Source organism: Agelaius phoeniceus, chromosome 7 (assembly GCF_051311805.1).
Source record: "Agelaius phoeniceus isolate bAgePho1 chromosome 7, bAgePho1.hap1, whole genome shotgun sequence".
NCBI lineage: Eukaryota > Metazoa > Chordata > Aves > Passeriformes > Icteridae > Agelaius > Agelaius phoeniceus.
Window position 1 is genome coordinate 5,350,360 of NC_135271.1, and position 14,506 is coordinate 5,364,865.

Below are 14,506 nucleotides of genomic sequence, written 5' to 3' on the forward strand. Positions count from 1 at the left end.
ACTCTCTCTTCAAAGTTCTTTTCAACTTTCCCTTACGGTACTTGTTGGCTATCAGTCTCATTCCTGTATTTAGCCTTAGATGGAGTTTACCACCCACTTTGGGCTGCATTCCCAAGCAACCCGACTCCGAGAAGCCCCAGGCCCGGCACGCCGGGGGGCCGCTACCGGCCTCACACCGTCCACTGGCTGCGGCTTCAATCACAAGGACATTGGTCCCCTGAGAGCGCTGCCGGGGAGGGGGGCTTCTGTACGCCACATGTCCCGCGCCGCACCGCGGGGCGGGAATTTGGCGCTGGGCTTTTCCCTCTTCACTTGCCGTTACTGAGGGAATCCTCGTTAGTTTCTTTTCCTCCGCTGACTAATATGCTTAAATTCAGCGGGCCGCTGCGCCACCGCATCCGCAGCACGGTCCCGGCGAGGACGAGCTCCGCCCCAGTGGCTCGCTCTGGTTGCAGGGAGCTACGGAGCTCTCCCCAAGTCTGCATTTAGGGGGACAAAGGCCCTGTGCGGCGACGACGACAACAACGACCGCGATGAGGACAACGCCTGCCGGGCCACAGGGAAGGGATCGAGGCCGCCTAGGGAAGCGCTTCCCTCGCCGAACCCCTGACCACCTACCCTCCGGGCACCGGCGGGACACCGCCTCCACCGCCGCGAGCGACGGGCCTGCGAGGCGACCCCAGCTGCGCCACCCGGGTGGCCCCCGGACAGCGATTGATCGTCAAGCGACTCTCAGACAGGCGTAGCCCCGGGAGGAACCCGGGGCCGCAAGTGCGTTCAAAGTGTCGATGATCAATGTGTCCTGCAATTCACATTAATTCTCGCAGCTAGCTGCGTTCTTCATCGACGCACGAGCCGAGTGATCCACCGCTAAGAGTTTTCTGCCTTTCGGGCACTGCTCACGCTGAGCGGTCCCTTTTTTTGTTACTCTGGCGCCGAGGATATGGGCGCGCGCACCTGGCTTTGACCGTACAAGCACACAGAAACGGAAGGGGAGGGAAAAAAACAACTGGAGCAAACTACACTCTGAAGGCCAGCCAAGAAGTGCGGGAGCCCGCGCCCCCAACTGCCTCCCCCCGTGAGGGGAGATGCTGACCTCACAAACGCCGTCCTTCGGAGGCGGCCCAGGCGCCCGGGCTCGGCCCGGCCTCCGCGCGGAGGGCCACATGGCGCATGCCAAAGCGCAGGAGGGCACGGCGGCCCGCCCGCTTCTCGCTTTCACAGGACAACCCGAGCCGGGTTCGCCAGTGCCCGAGGCCTGCTGGACGGCAGAACCAGCTGCCACTGGGGCCGCACTCCTGGGACTGCCGCCGCCACGTCGCACCACCGGGGCCCCTTGCCGTGGGCACGCGCCCAGCGGAAGGCGGTATGGCGCTGAGCCAGGGGGCAACGCCCACTCTCCTCTTTTTCACGCGGAGACCGAGCAGGGAGAAGCGCCCCCGTGGCCGCCCCGCACGCCTTTCTGCGGCCCACACGCGGCCGGAAATGGCGATGGAGGACGCGACAAGCGGGGCCCAGGATGGGACCGCCGCTTGGTGACAGCGGGTGTCTTCTGGCTGACTGTCCCCACAGGGAGGGACGCCCGTTGAGCGGTGCTGCCACCGCTCGGCATGGGGTCGCGCATGCTCCCAGGCCTCCGCCGCCGGAGGGCCCACCAAGCGCTCGCCCCCCACAAGCGGGTGGGCGGTCGAGCCAGGGGACGGCTGGCGGACAACAGCGCCGCTGGTGCGCGTTCGAGGAGAATAGGCTGTCAAAGGGAGGAGAGGCACCGGACGCACCGGACACGGCACCGTGCTCGCCAGAGACCACGGCGGCAGTCCGAGGAGAGAGAGAGCGGGCAGGCCCCGGCGGCCATGACCCCGTGGCCGAGGAAGGGCAGAGAGCGCATGCTCTCTGCCAGCGTCGCCCATTACGACGAGGCGAGCGGGTCAGCCCCCAGGGCCGATCGCGTGCCGCAGCCTCTCTGTCGAGGCCGGGCCATGGAGAGGGGGGGACAGGGCGCCCCTCCTTGGTGCAGCGCGGTTGACCGCTGCGGCGTGCGGCGGGACAACGACAGCGACGGAGGTGCGCGGCCGGTGGCGATGGGACAACCACCGCAGGGGATCGGCGGGAGTAGCTGCTCCCCACCCCTCAGTGGCGCCCCGCACGGCCACCGCCTGGCAGGCCGGCCGCCACTGCCTCCAGCACTGCCACCGCCACGGTGGGCCGTGCCGAGCCGCCCGAGTCTTTAAACCGCCGCCCGTCCCCGCCAGCCCCTTTCAGCAAACCTGCAGCGTTTGACGACGCCGAGGGAAAAAACTGGGGGGATCACCAAGGCATGGAGTGCTAGGTACCTGGCCCTGGGGCGAGGGAAACGACCTGCATGGCCCCGCCGGGGTGCCTCCCCCGCTGCCGCCCTCAGGAGAGCGTCCACGGGCGGGGGTGCGCCCGACATCTGCCGCCACCACCGCCACGTGCTTCTCGGGGCCTGGGGTTTCCCTCAGTAGCCTGGCACTGTGCGTCCGAGAGGACCGCCATGGCTTGGGCCGCCCCGCCGGCGCAGGGGACGCGGGCCCGACCACCGAGCACACCTCGGGCGCGCGCACGCGCCACGAAGCGCGGCACGGAATGCCCGGAGGCCTCGGCCCTTGGAGTTTCTCTGCCACACATGAGCGGGGGGCTGCTCGGCCCAGAAGCGGGGAACTCTGCCGGCCGGCAAAAGCCCCGCTCCCCGATGCGGGAAGGGCCAGAGGAGCTGCCTCCTCTGAGCCCCGAAGGCGCCCCTGACACCCGGCTCCCTCGCCCATTCTACCTCAGCTGCCGACAGGTGCCACGGCCGGACAGCCATCGCTTGAGGGGTGAAGCAGCGAGGGAAGGGACGGGCCCGCCTCCGGGAGGGGCTGTGCCAAGCACCCCTCCCTCCTGGCGCACGGGTGGCTTTCTTGCGCGCACACCGAGGAGAGCCGAGCTCGGGAGAACTCAGGCTGTGCCAGGGCGCTGCAGGTGGCACACTGGCGACCGGTGTTCAGCGGCGCCAACCACGGCGGGGTGAGGCTCGGGGGCCCGCAGCTGCGTCCCCGCTCTCCGGCGGGCACAGACTGGCGGCAGACCGGCGCAAGGCCATGGTGGGGGGCCTGGTGGAGGGGGACGGAGGGGCAAGCCGTCGCGACGGCAGTGAGCATGCCATGCTTCTAGGCCTGGCTGCGACGTGTGGTGTAGCGCGGGAAGAGCCCCACCCACGCACAAGGTGGCGGGTGCGCAGGGCGTGTGTGTGACACGCTTCGCCGCGCCGAGCGGCTTTTCCCCCCTCTCCCAATTCCGACGCCCCGCGCCCAGAGGTGCCGCGCGCCTCCGGTCTCTCTCTCTCTATGGGGCTGCAGCACGCAGTGAAGGGGAAGGGCATGTGGCCCCCAGTGGCGACCAGGGCCGGCGGCCGGGGGCTGAGCGTGCAAACGGAGTGGGCGTGTGAGTGACGCTGTGTGCGCGCAGCTGGCCGGACGGCCCAGCACAACGCGGCAGGCGCCAAGCCCCACCAGTAATGATCCTTCCGCAGGTCCACCTACTGAAACTTTGATACGACTTTTACTTCCTCTAGATAGTCAAGTTCAACCGTCTTCTCGACACTCCAGCAGGGCTGGGGCCGACTCTGCCGGGGCCGATCTCAGGACCTCACTAAACCATCCAATTGGTAGTAGCGACGGGCGGTGTCTACAAAGGGCAGGGACTTAATCAGCGCAAGCTTATGACCCGCTCTTACTGGGAATTCCTTGTTCACGGGGAAGAATTGCAATCCCCGATCCCCATCACCAATGGGGTTCAACAGGTTACCCACGCCTGCCGGCGGAGGGTAGGCACAAGCTGAGCCAGTCAGTGTAGCGCGCGTGCGGCCCCAGACATCTAAGGGCATCACAGACCTGTTATTGCTCAATCTCGGGTGGCTGAACGACACTTGTCCCCTTAAGAAGTTGGACGCTGACCGCTCGGGGGTCGCGTAACTAGTTAGCATGCCAGAGTCTCGTTCCTTATCGGAATTAACCAGGCAAATCGCTCGACCAACTAAGAACGGCCATGCACCACCACCCACGGAATCGAGAAAGAGCTCTCAGTCTGTTAATCCTGTCCGTGTCCAGGCTGGGTGAGGTTTCCCGTGTTGAGTCAAATTAAGCCGCAGGCTCCACTCCTGATGGTGCCCTTCCGTCAATTCCTTTAAGTTTCAGCTTTGCAACCATACTCCCCCTGGAACCCAAAGACTTGGGTTTCCCGGGAGCTGCCCGGCGGGTCATGGGAATAACGCCGCCGGATCACCAGTCGGCATTGTTTATGGTCGGAACTACGACGGTATCTGATCGTCTTCAAACCTCCGACTTTGGTTCTTGATTAATGAAAACATTCTTGGCAAATGCTTTCGCTCTAGGTTGTCTTGCGCCAGTCCAAGAATTTCACCTCTAGCGGCACAATATGAATGCCCCCGGCCGTCCCTCTTAATCCTGGCCCCGTTTCCGAAAACCAACAAAATAGAACCGAAATCCTATTCCATTATTCCTAGCTGCAGTATGCTGGCGGCCGGCCTGCTTTGAACACTCTAATTTTCTCAAAGTAAACCCTTTGAACCCCACGGACACTCAGCTAAGAGCATCGAGGGGGCGCCGAGAGGCAGGGGCTGGGACAGGCGGTGGCTCACCTCGCGGTGGACCGCCAGCTCGATCCCAAGATCCAAATACGAGCTTTTTAACTGCAGCAACTTTAAGATATGCTATTGGAGCTGGAATTACCGCGGCTGCTGGCACCAGACTTGCCCTCCAATGGATCCTCGCTCAAGGATTTAAAGTGCGCTCATTCCAATTACAGGGCCTCGAAAGAGTCCTGTATTGTTATTTTTTGTCACTACCTCCCCAGGTCGGGAGTGGGTAATTTGCGCGCCTGCTGCCTTCCTTGGATGTGGTAGCTGTTTCTCAGGCTCCCAATCCAGAATCGAACCCTGATTCCCCGTCACCCGTGGTCACCATGGTAGGCACAGACAGTACCATCGAAAGTTGATAGGGCTGACATTCGAATGGGTCGTCGCCGCCGCGGGGGCGTGTGATCGGCTCGAGGTTATCTAGAGTCACCAAAGCTGCCGGGCATGCCCAGGTTGGTTTTGGTCTGATAAATGCACGCGTGCCCGGAGGTCGGCGCTCGTTGGCATGTATTAGCTCTAGAATTACCACAGTTATGCAAGGAGCGGGAGAGGAGCGACCAAAGGAACCATAACTGATTTAATGAGCCATTCGCAGTTTCACTGTACCTCCCGTGTGTACTTAGACATGCATGGCTTAAGCTTTGAGACAAGCATATGCTACTGGCAGGATCAACCAGGTAGCCGCTGCCCATGGTGGCGCTGTGAAGTGTTGCGCTAGTGCCCAGACAGAGTGCCCGGACGCGCCCGGCCCGCCGGCGAACTCGCCCCGCGCCAAACCCCGACCACCCCGGGCTTCTTTCACCGCTCCGACCCGCGGGAGCGGCATCACGGATGAAGACATGGCGGGGGGTGGGGGAGTGGCGGTGACGGGCGCTGGTGGCAGGGACGGAGGCCAGGGGCATCGCGGCCCGGCGGCGCCTGGGGCGTGGAACGGCGCCACGCGTGAGAGACGCCCCTCGGCGACGGCCAATCCTGGTGGCCGGCCCTTCCCACGATGCCACGGGCAAGGAGCCGGGACCGCTGCGCAGATTTTCGCCACTCGGACGGAGCACGAGGCTTCATCTCTCTCTCTCTCTCTCGTGCTTTTTTTGCCGGGGCCCGCGCCCCGGTTCGAGACACGGCCTCGTGCTCGAAATGACGCGTGCAGCGCGCGGAATGGGGCTCGGCTGGCGCTGACCCGCCCCCCCACCAAAACTGAGAAAAACCCGCCCGCCAAAAGGTCGCGGGCGAGCGACCGGACGCCGGCGAGGTTGGGCCGAGCGGGGCCCTGCTCACAGGGAGCAAGCCCCGTCTCGGCGCATCCCCCCACCGGGCCTCGCGGAAAGCACCGGATGAGCTAGAGGAGGCAGTGACCCAACGAGGTGGGCGCAGCCCAGACACCGAGGCCCCTTTTCAGCCGGGGCGGCTCGCTCTGCAGCAGGCGGTGGAACGGCAAAGGAGCGCACGGACCGGGGTCTGTTGCACCCACGTCCGCGCCGCATCAGGTTCGGGCACTTTCACCCTCTCTCTTTTCTCTCTCGCCTCTCTCCCTTCTCGCAGCTCAGCTCCAGCCGCACCACCGCCCGGCGCTGCTCGTGGCCGGCACCCACACGGGCGCTACCCGGACTAGGGCCAGCACTGGCACCTCACGTGGTTTTTTAAAGACACCTGAAGGCTCGCAGGGCCACGCAGCCGTCACACAGCTCGGGAAAGTAAAGACGCCCTTCCCCAGGCCATTGGGAGGGGCAACACCTCACCTGCGACGGGAAGCGAATTGGAAAGGAGACCACCCTGCCCGAGCACCGGACCCCCCCCCCGCTGTGGCTTCCCTGTGACAGAGAAGCCTCGGAAGGAGAGCCGGCCTGCCGGGGGCCCTCTCCGACACCACCCGAAAAGCCACATCGATCAGGCGCGGCTCTGGGAAGGAGCTGCTTGAACAGCGACCAGGGCCCCACAGCCACGGTCCTGGGACAACGGCGACGGCCACCCAGCCCACCTGTGGATCGGATTGCTCGGGGCAGCAGAGGAGCGCTGGGGGTGCCGCCACCCGCCCGCAGCCAACAACGGCTCCCCTTTTGGCTAGGCAACGGCGGGACTGGACCGGCCCCCGCCTGGCCAGGGGGGACTCAGCGGCTCCCCCCGCCTCTTTATGGCCCGGGGAACCCGGCCGAGAGTGCGAGAAAAAGTGCCACCAACCTGGCGGCACAGGCCACCGGCTTTCGCCCAGCCTCGTGGCGGTCGGCTTTCCCTTCCAGAAAAAAAAGCTGGGGGACAGCATGACAAAAAAGGCACACGGAGGCACCTTCGCAACGACCCATGCCAGCCACAGGGGCCACGGGGGCGGGCCCCGGGGGGGGGAAGCCGAGGTACGCGCCTCACTGCCTCCCCACGACGGACCCACCAGCATCCCACTCGCGGCTCCGTCGCAACGCTTCTCGGTGCCGCGGCTTAGGGCTGCGAGAGAAAATTAAAAAGGCCCGCGGAGGCCTGGCGGGCGCCCCCCAACTCCGCCCACCTCAACAAAAAGCAACGGACCCGGCGCAGCAAACCCGGCCCTGCCCAGCAGAAGCGGCTCAGTCGATCCGGCCACGACCGAGGTAGGCGAGGCGCTGCCGCCTCGCCCAGGACCAGTCCGGGGGGGCTCTCCATCGGGTGCCGGGCCCGTAAAAAAAAAAAAAAACTAGGCCAAAAAATTCTGCCCGCCAAAACTCAGGTCCCCAGCTTAAGGCCGAGGAAGGGGGAAGGCTTCAACAACACGGGCTGGGGACCTCCGCCGCCACCAAGGCGGACTGACGGGCCCAAAACAACAGCAAATGATTCTGGAGCAGAGGCATTGCTTGGAGAAAACTCTCCCCTGCTTTGTCTGGGCAATCCTTAACCAGTGTGTTACATGGCTCTTGCTGCCAATTTCTTGCTCAACAGTGGGATAGATCAATCTCATTCGTGCTAACAATTGTAACTATATTTTAAATATTTTAGAAAATATTTGCTAAAAAGTAAGAGAGGAAAAGAATATGGAATTAGTGTCACAAAACAGACGTTTTCAGATGTTCATGAGAAAACAGGATGCAGGATGTAGTTTGAGATAAGTAACATCCCAAAAGGCAATAGGCCTCAGGATAATTAAGGAATCAGCCTTGAAATGGACAAAATTGAGATGATTCCAGGTATCGATGAAATCATAAGGCTTCTTTTTGGAATATAATGCTGGCTTCTATAACACAAGACTTGGGGTGCATGTGCAGCTTGTGGGCTTGTTCAAAGGACAGTGATGATGAGGAGAAGCCTTTGTGGGAAGTGACCACCAAAACCAAAAGACCCCTTAGAAACAAGCAGAGCATGCACTGTGCAGTACAGTGACATAGATTTCAAGAATCAAAAATAGGAGGACATTGACAGGAAATTATTGATGAATATGTATTAGCATCAAGTCTAGAAGTTGTCTTTGCATTCTTTATCTTTTGAATGGGAGGCAGGGTGAGAAAACCCCCCTGTATCCTGACTGGTTTTGCTTATGCTTTATCCAAACCACTGCCAAATTATTTTGTATCTGCCTGATTATATTTGATTGCATGATTTCATATAAAATTGCTGCTCAATTAAAATTGCTGCTCAATTCTAATGTTGGTTTATTAAATTAGACATATAGGGACCTCATTCATAACAACAGCTCACCTCAGTCACCTACCCGTTGGGACTGTGCTTTCTACTGAGCCAGTCCTGCCAGAAAAGCAGCTTCAAACACACCTCCAAGAAGGCACTGATCCAGATAAAGCACATCCATTCCCCTCTGCCCAGGGCCAGTCCCCTGTACATCTGGCAGCCTGCAAAATCTAACACCCCCTCAGGGTCCAACACATTGTTCCAGCCCAAAGCATAAAGGCAATTTGTTTTGTTAAAGCTGAAGTCATTCCTGCAGGTCCTCGGCCTTCCAAGGCCAACGCTGCCACTCCGGAGGGAATCCTGTGACCCCAAGCATTTGATGGTGACCACACCAAAGCAAGAGGTGGCTCCTTCAGCAGGAGAATGGCACATGGCAATGCTGTGCTTTTGTGTGCCCAGCCTTCCCCCCATTGTTTCAGCAATGGCAGCTACACTTAGGCAGCTTCAGCAGAGCTTATTTGTGTTGGCTGAGTGCAGATCAGGACTCCCAGCCCACCTCTAACAGCAGCTTGCAATGACAACAGCACCTGCACACTGAGGTATTTGGCTGGAGGCAAGCCTGTCACAAGCACACACCCTCTTCAAACTTCCCATCAAACAGAAAGGAGAAGAGCAGGAAAAGGCTACCTTTGGACCAGTCTTCCCCAGCTCTACACATGGGCCAATTCTGGGTAGAAAACTCCCGCCACTGCTGGCCTTCTTCTTCATGCTGAGAAACTTCTCCCACAGGAACTTAGAGGGAAGCAGCTGAAAGGCAAAAATAAACCAGCTAGAGCCTCAGAGTTGGGCTTGTTCACAAAGGCTTTTCTTGAACAAGTGGCACTGGTGAACAATTTGTGGTCACATTGTCCAGGACAGTCCTGGAAGCTCTGGAAGTTGCTTGCTGAAATACTCAGCACCAATAAATTAACAATACAGAGTGCAATACACATACTCCAACCACATGGCTCTGTCCCATCAGCTTCTCCGTGATTGCATGTGACATGGTTGGGGATTTCTGCTCTTTGGGCATTTCTTTCCTCTTCAGGTTCATTGGATTGAGGCAGTGACCTTTTCAAAGAATGGGGAGCAGCTCTCAGAACTGCCCTGACTCCATCCCTGTACAGCACTGAGAGCTCACAGCAAGGAGATATCACTGCTGGCTGAGTCCAAGAGAGGCAAGAAAAGAACGCTGCACCAACTCTGAGGAGCACAGGAATGTGTCCAAGTTGTAGTTGTCTCTGTTAATTAGCATTTGTTTTCTCTCTCTGGGCTCACAGACCCCTGCAGAGAAGAAAACAGAGGGATCTCCTGGACAGAGCCTCAGCACTGGGGCATCTTCAGTCAAGTGAGCTCCAGACACCAAGGGACATTTGTGGCCCTGGCTCCAGGGAGCAGGAAAGAACTGTACAGCCCTCAAGATTCCTACCAATCCAGAGCTTTCAAGACAAGCCAACTCCTTTGGGAGAGATACCATCAACACATGGTAAACCAAAATCAGGGGACAATTCCTAGCACAGGAAGATTTCCACCATCCTGCAGAACAAAGGTGTGATGGTGTTCACAGGGGTTTTACGATGAGGGAAGAGACGAGGATCTGACTCCATGGTTCAGCAGGCTTGATTTATTATTTTGTGATATATAATATATTAAAACTACACTAAAAGAATAGAAGAAAGGATTTCATCAGAAGGCTAGCTAAGAATAGAAGAGGAAGGAATGATAACAAAGGCTTCTGGCCTGGACTCTCTGTCTGAGCCAGCTGGGCTGTGATTGGCCATTAATTACAAACATCCAACATGGGCCAATCCAAGATCCACCTGTTGCATTCCACAGCAGCAGATAATCATTGTTTACATTTTGTTCCTGAGGCTTCTCAGCTTCTCAGGAGGAAAAATCCTAAGGAAAGGATTTTTCATAAAAGATATCTAGGACACAAAGGGTCTGAGACATTTTCTTCTGGACATGCTGCAGCAGATAACTTGCTTTGCTGTACACTGTGTCTGCAGGGCTGGATCTGTGCCCACACAGGAGCTGAGAGAGAACAGCTGCTTTGGAAGCTCTCCCAGCTGGGACCAGCCCTGTCTCACAGGGCTTTGGGCAGAGTTTGAGCTTCCCCCCCAACATGCTCAGGTGCCCAAGGGCAGCTTGGTCTTGACACCAGCAGGGGGCTATTTACAAATCACAAACGGGACAGGACTGCTGTGGAACTGCCTTGAGCTGTTTTATTTTCCAGCATCACTCTCATTACATGGTTATGACAATGGGAAGATGCCACCAGCTCACATCCCAGGCAGCAAACCAAGAACTTAATGTTACAACTTCCTTTATAAGTTTCTTGACCAATCACACAAAGCAAAAGCACATTGACAGTAGTTCTATCCAACCACTATAAGCACTCTTACTTTTGGTTAAACAATGCTTGCTTATTTTGAATACAATACCTGCTTGTAAGCCTTAAAGCACAATGCACAGAGCTCCATTATTAAGCCTTAACCCTCCTAATATCTTGCTAGATAAACTTTTCTGTAGCTTAGGGAGTTATTCTAGACAAGCCTTAATACACAGACCATTGTTCTATTTGTCCTTGCTTTTAAATATTTTTCTGCTGACCAAATTCATGGTTACTGCTTCGCTCTAATCACAGTTCTACTGTATCTGAGGCTTGCCTTTTTCAGCTTTCCCAAAACCCTCTGATTTTGTGGATTCCCACAATTCCCCCTCTCTGTTTATCTCAGAAGAAACTTTCATAATTGTGTGGTTTATTACTTGCGTTTTGTAGCCTTACTAGAATATTTCTGCCTATTACCTACTTAAAGCATTTTCTTGCTTGCACTAAAGCAGGGGCAGGGAGAGCAGGGACACCAGGGCAGTTTGCAGCCTTAACACAGCCCAGTGGGTACTTACAGTGAAAGATGTCAGTCTTTCCCTGGACAAAAGACGAGGTGTCGAGGTCTTCTTTGGGAATCCAGAAGCCATTTTGAAGGCAGGATCTCCCAGATGAGTGACAATGCCTCAACAAAACTGGAAGAAGCAACAATGGAACTCTGAAAATCCAGAACCCAATTCATGGCAGATTCAAGGCATATACTGGTGCTAAAAATTTTCTATGATTTGAAAGTAGCTAAGTGCTTGTTTGGTGTAAGTAGCTAGTATGTTAGGCCTCTAGTTGGACTTTATTTGAACTATAGGGCTGCCTTGTGCAATTCAAAGATGGATCATACTGAAACCTGGAGCTAAAAATCTGAACATTAAGAATAGTTAGAACAGACAAAGTTGCAGCCTAAATATTACTTTAAAAAAGCTGGAGTGGACATCCTCTTCTTTTGGCTAAAGCACCCCTGCTCTCTCAGCTGCTCCTCACAGGACTTGGGAGAGACTGGAATGTTATGGGTAATGGCTTAAAAATTGTTAGAAAGGACTTTCTGCCCATTGGGACAAAACTGTATAAAGAAGCTGCGACCACCCAAGCCCACCCTTCCCTGAAAATGCCTCTGGACTGGAACTTGGCACTGGGAGTTAAGCTGCCGAAGGGAACTTGAGACAAGACAAAGGTGACACTATTGTCCCATTAGCTCAGGCCTGGGGAGAAGTAAACAAGGCTGCAGAGAAAAACCTATCCACAACAAAGCCAAACCCAGCAGCTGTCCTGAAAATCAGCTCTGTCTGGCTTCAAGGTGGGCAAGTCACAGCCACAGACTCGTCTGCTGAGGCCAGGTTTGCACACACATCTCCCACCAAAGACCTCCACAGTGCCCCCAGACCCATTCCTGAGGCCTTGCACCAGACGACTGCAGGGCATGCAAAGTAACACAACAGATCTGAAAATCCAGAAGCCAATTGATGGCAGACTCAAAGGACAGACAGATGCTAAAGATTTTATATTATTTGAAAGTAGCAATAGACAGAGTCCAACTTGCCCCACCCCAGGGAGGCACCTGGGAGGTCCCACCTTGCCCAAATCTGCAGGAATCCATTGGAGTCTTACGTTTTGCGAGACCTCACCACAGAGAAGACCAGAAGAGGATTTGATGGTATGCCAATGGGATCCATGGAATGGTGATGTTTTTCACTTCATCTGTCTCTGTCACTCTCCTTCTTCCCCACCCCTCATCCCCTCCCCCCGCCACCCCCCTGCTTCTTTTTCTTTTCCTTTCTCTCTCTCTTCCTCCTATTTACTGTTACATAAAATCCAGACTATTGATTTTGGCATACGGTCTCATTTGCACCTTAATTCACAGGCCTCTCCCTAATAATTGTAATAACCAGATGATAACAACCCACTGAAACTTGAACAGACTTCATTCACCTTTAAGCACTTTAAGCAACCACTAGACGGGAAAAAAAAGTATAGACCAGTACATTTAGAAAATGTTGCATTCCTTCAGTGCAAAAAAAAACCTGCACAATCAGTAGAGCATATATTGTTCATCCACTCAGCTGTGCATTGTGGTGGTGTTCACAATGGGGTCTTAGGATGAGGGAAGAGATGAGGATCTGACTCTTGATTTATTCTTTTATGATATATATTATATTAAAAGTATACTAAAAGAATAGAAGAAAGGATTTCATCAGAAGGCTAGCTAGGAATAGAAAGAGAAAGAATGAATAACAAAAGCTTGTGTCTCAGAGAGTCTGAGCCAGCTGACTGTGAGTGGCCATTAATTAGAAACAACTCTAGGAGACCAATCACAGATGCACCTGTTGCATTCCACAGCAGCAGATAACCATTGTTTACATTTTGCTCCTGAGGTCTCTCAGCTTCTCAGGAGAAAAAACCCAAAGGATTTTTCATAAAACATGTCTGTGACAGTGCAGACCACTGAACTGCTGCACCAGAAGACGGGCATTATCCCATCCTGTATTTCCCTTTGGCATTCTCTCTCAGAGTGCAGATGAGACAAAACCAAAAAGTTCAACTTGAGTCAATCTTTACCTCCAAAGGAAATTCAGGAACTTTCTGCAGAGGCCAATGCTCTGCACACTGATGAACTCCTTGCAGAGGCCAATGCTCCGCGAACAATTCCCCTGGCGAATGGCCCAGTGAAGCCGCCTGCAGGAGCCCAGGCTGCGCACAAGCAGCCAGGGCCGCGTTCTCAGGCAACTGAGGCCGCGCCGCTGTCACAGAGGCTGCCGCCGCCTTCGTGGTTTCCAGGCAGCCGCGGAACCCGGCAGCCGCCGCCCTTTCCCGGATCCTGCCCCTCCCGGCCCCGCACGGCCCCCAAGATGCTGCCAGGGCTCGGGGGCTTCGTCTGCCTGGGCTGGGGCTCGGCCTCCCCTGCGGGACAAGGTGAGGGGGGGTCCCCGGGGGTCGTGTCCCCCCGGGAGCGTGGGTGAGTCCCCCATGTCCCCCCCAAGCCGGGGTCACCCCCTTTTCTCTGCCCAGAGCTCCTGAGCCAGCTCCTGCTGCCCCTTGGGAGGGGCTTTGGGGAGCCCCCCGGGGACCCCCTTGAATGCCCATTCCTGGCCACTGGGACCCTTCGCATCTCCTTCCCCAGCTGCAGGACCCCCTGCACCCCCTTATCCTGCCCCGACACCCCCTGCACCCCCTTTCCCGGGTATCCTCCTCTCCCGGCCCCTGGATCCCCCGTTTCCATGAGCCCGGGGACCCCCGGACCCCATTCCCGGCCAGCCCGGGGCACCTCAGCCCCAGGCCTTCCTTTGCCCGGCGAGCGGTGACGTCACTGCAGACTCGGGCCGCCATTGGCGAGCAGCAAAGAGCGGCGCCAATGGCGGGGCCGGAGGCGGCTCAGGGGCCGTGAAGAGCCTTGAGCTGTGAGGGGCCCTGAGGGGCCATGAAGGGCCGTGAGGTGTCACTCTTGCGCCGAGAATGACACAGGAACAGGCAGGAGGCAGTATTGCAGAAAGACTAAAAGAAGGTTTAATTCAAGAGAACCGTGCGGTTTTTATAGAGTGATACGATATTTTCTGTTTGATTGGCTCGTTAACAAAAACATTCTTTATACACCGTCCTTGAGAACAAGAGAAAGATGAAGTAGAAGAACACCACCTGCAGATTGTTTATACTGAAGTTCTCACATTCTTACAACTTGCTAATAATTCTCACAAGCTGCTGTGAGAAACACTTGCTGTTTCTCTCTCTGTGTCCCATGGCATCCACAGTGAGGGGCTCTGAGGTGTCTTTGGTAACTTTGAGGGAGCCATGAGTGGCCTGTGAGAGACCATGGGGAACTGTGTGGTGTTATCTTTTTATACTAAAAACTACAT

At 56.4% G+C, this 14,506-nt stretch overlaps 1 non-coding gene across 1 annotated transcript; it reads right to left on the reverse strand.

Annotated features, from left to right (window-relative positions):
• Positions 1 to 726: 726 nt before the first annotated feature.
• Positions 727 to 879, reverse strand: LOC143694570 (5.8S ribosomal RNA). The gene has a single exon (XR_013183151.1). It is a non-coding gene; the product is annotated as a 5.8S ribosomal RNA (ribosomal RNA).
• Between the last annotated feature and the right edge of the window lie 13,627 nt (positions 880 to 14,506).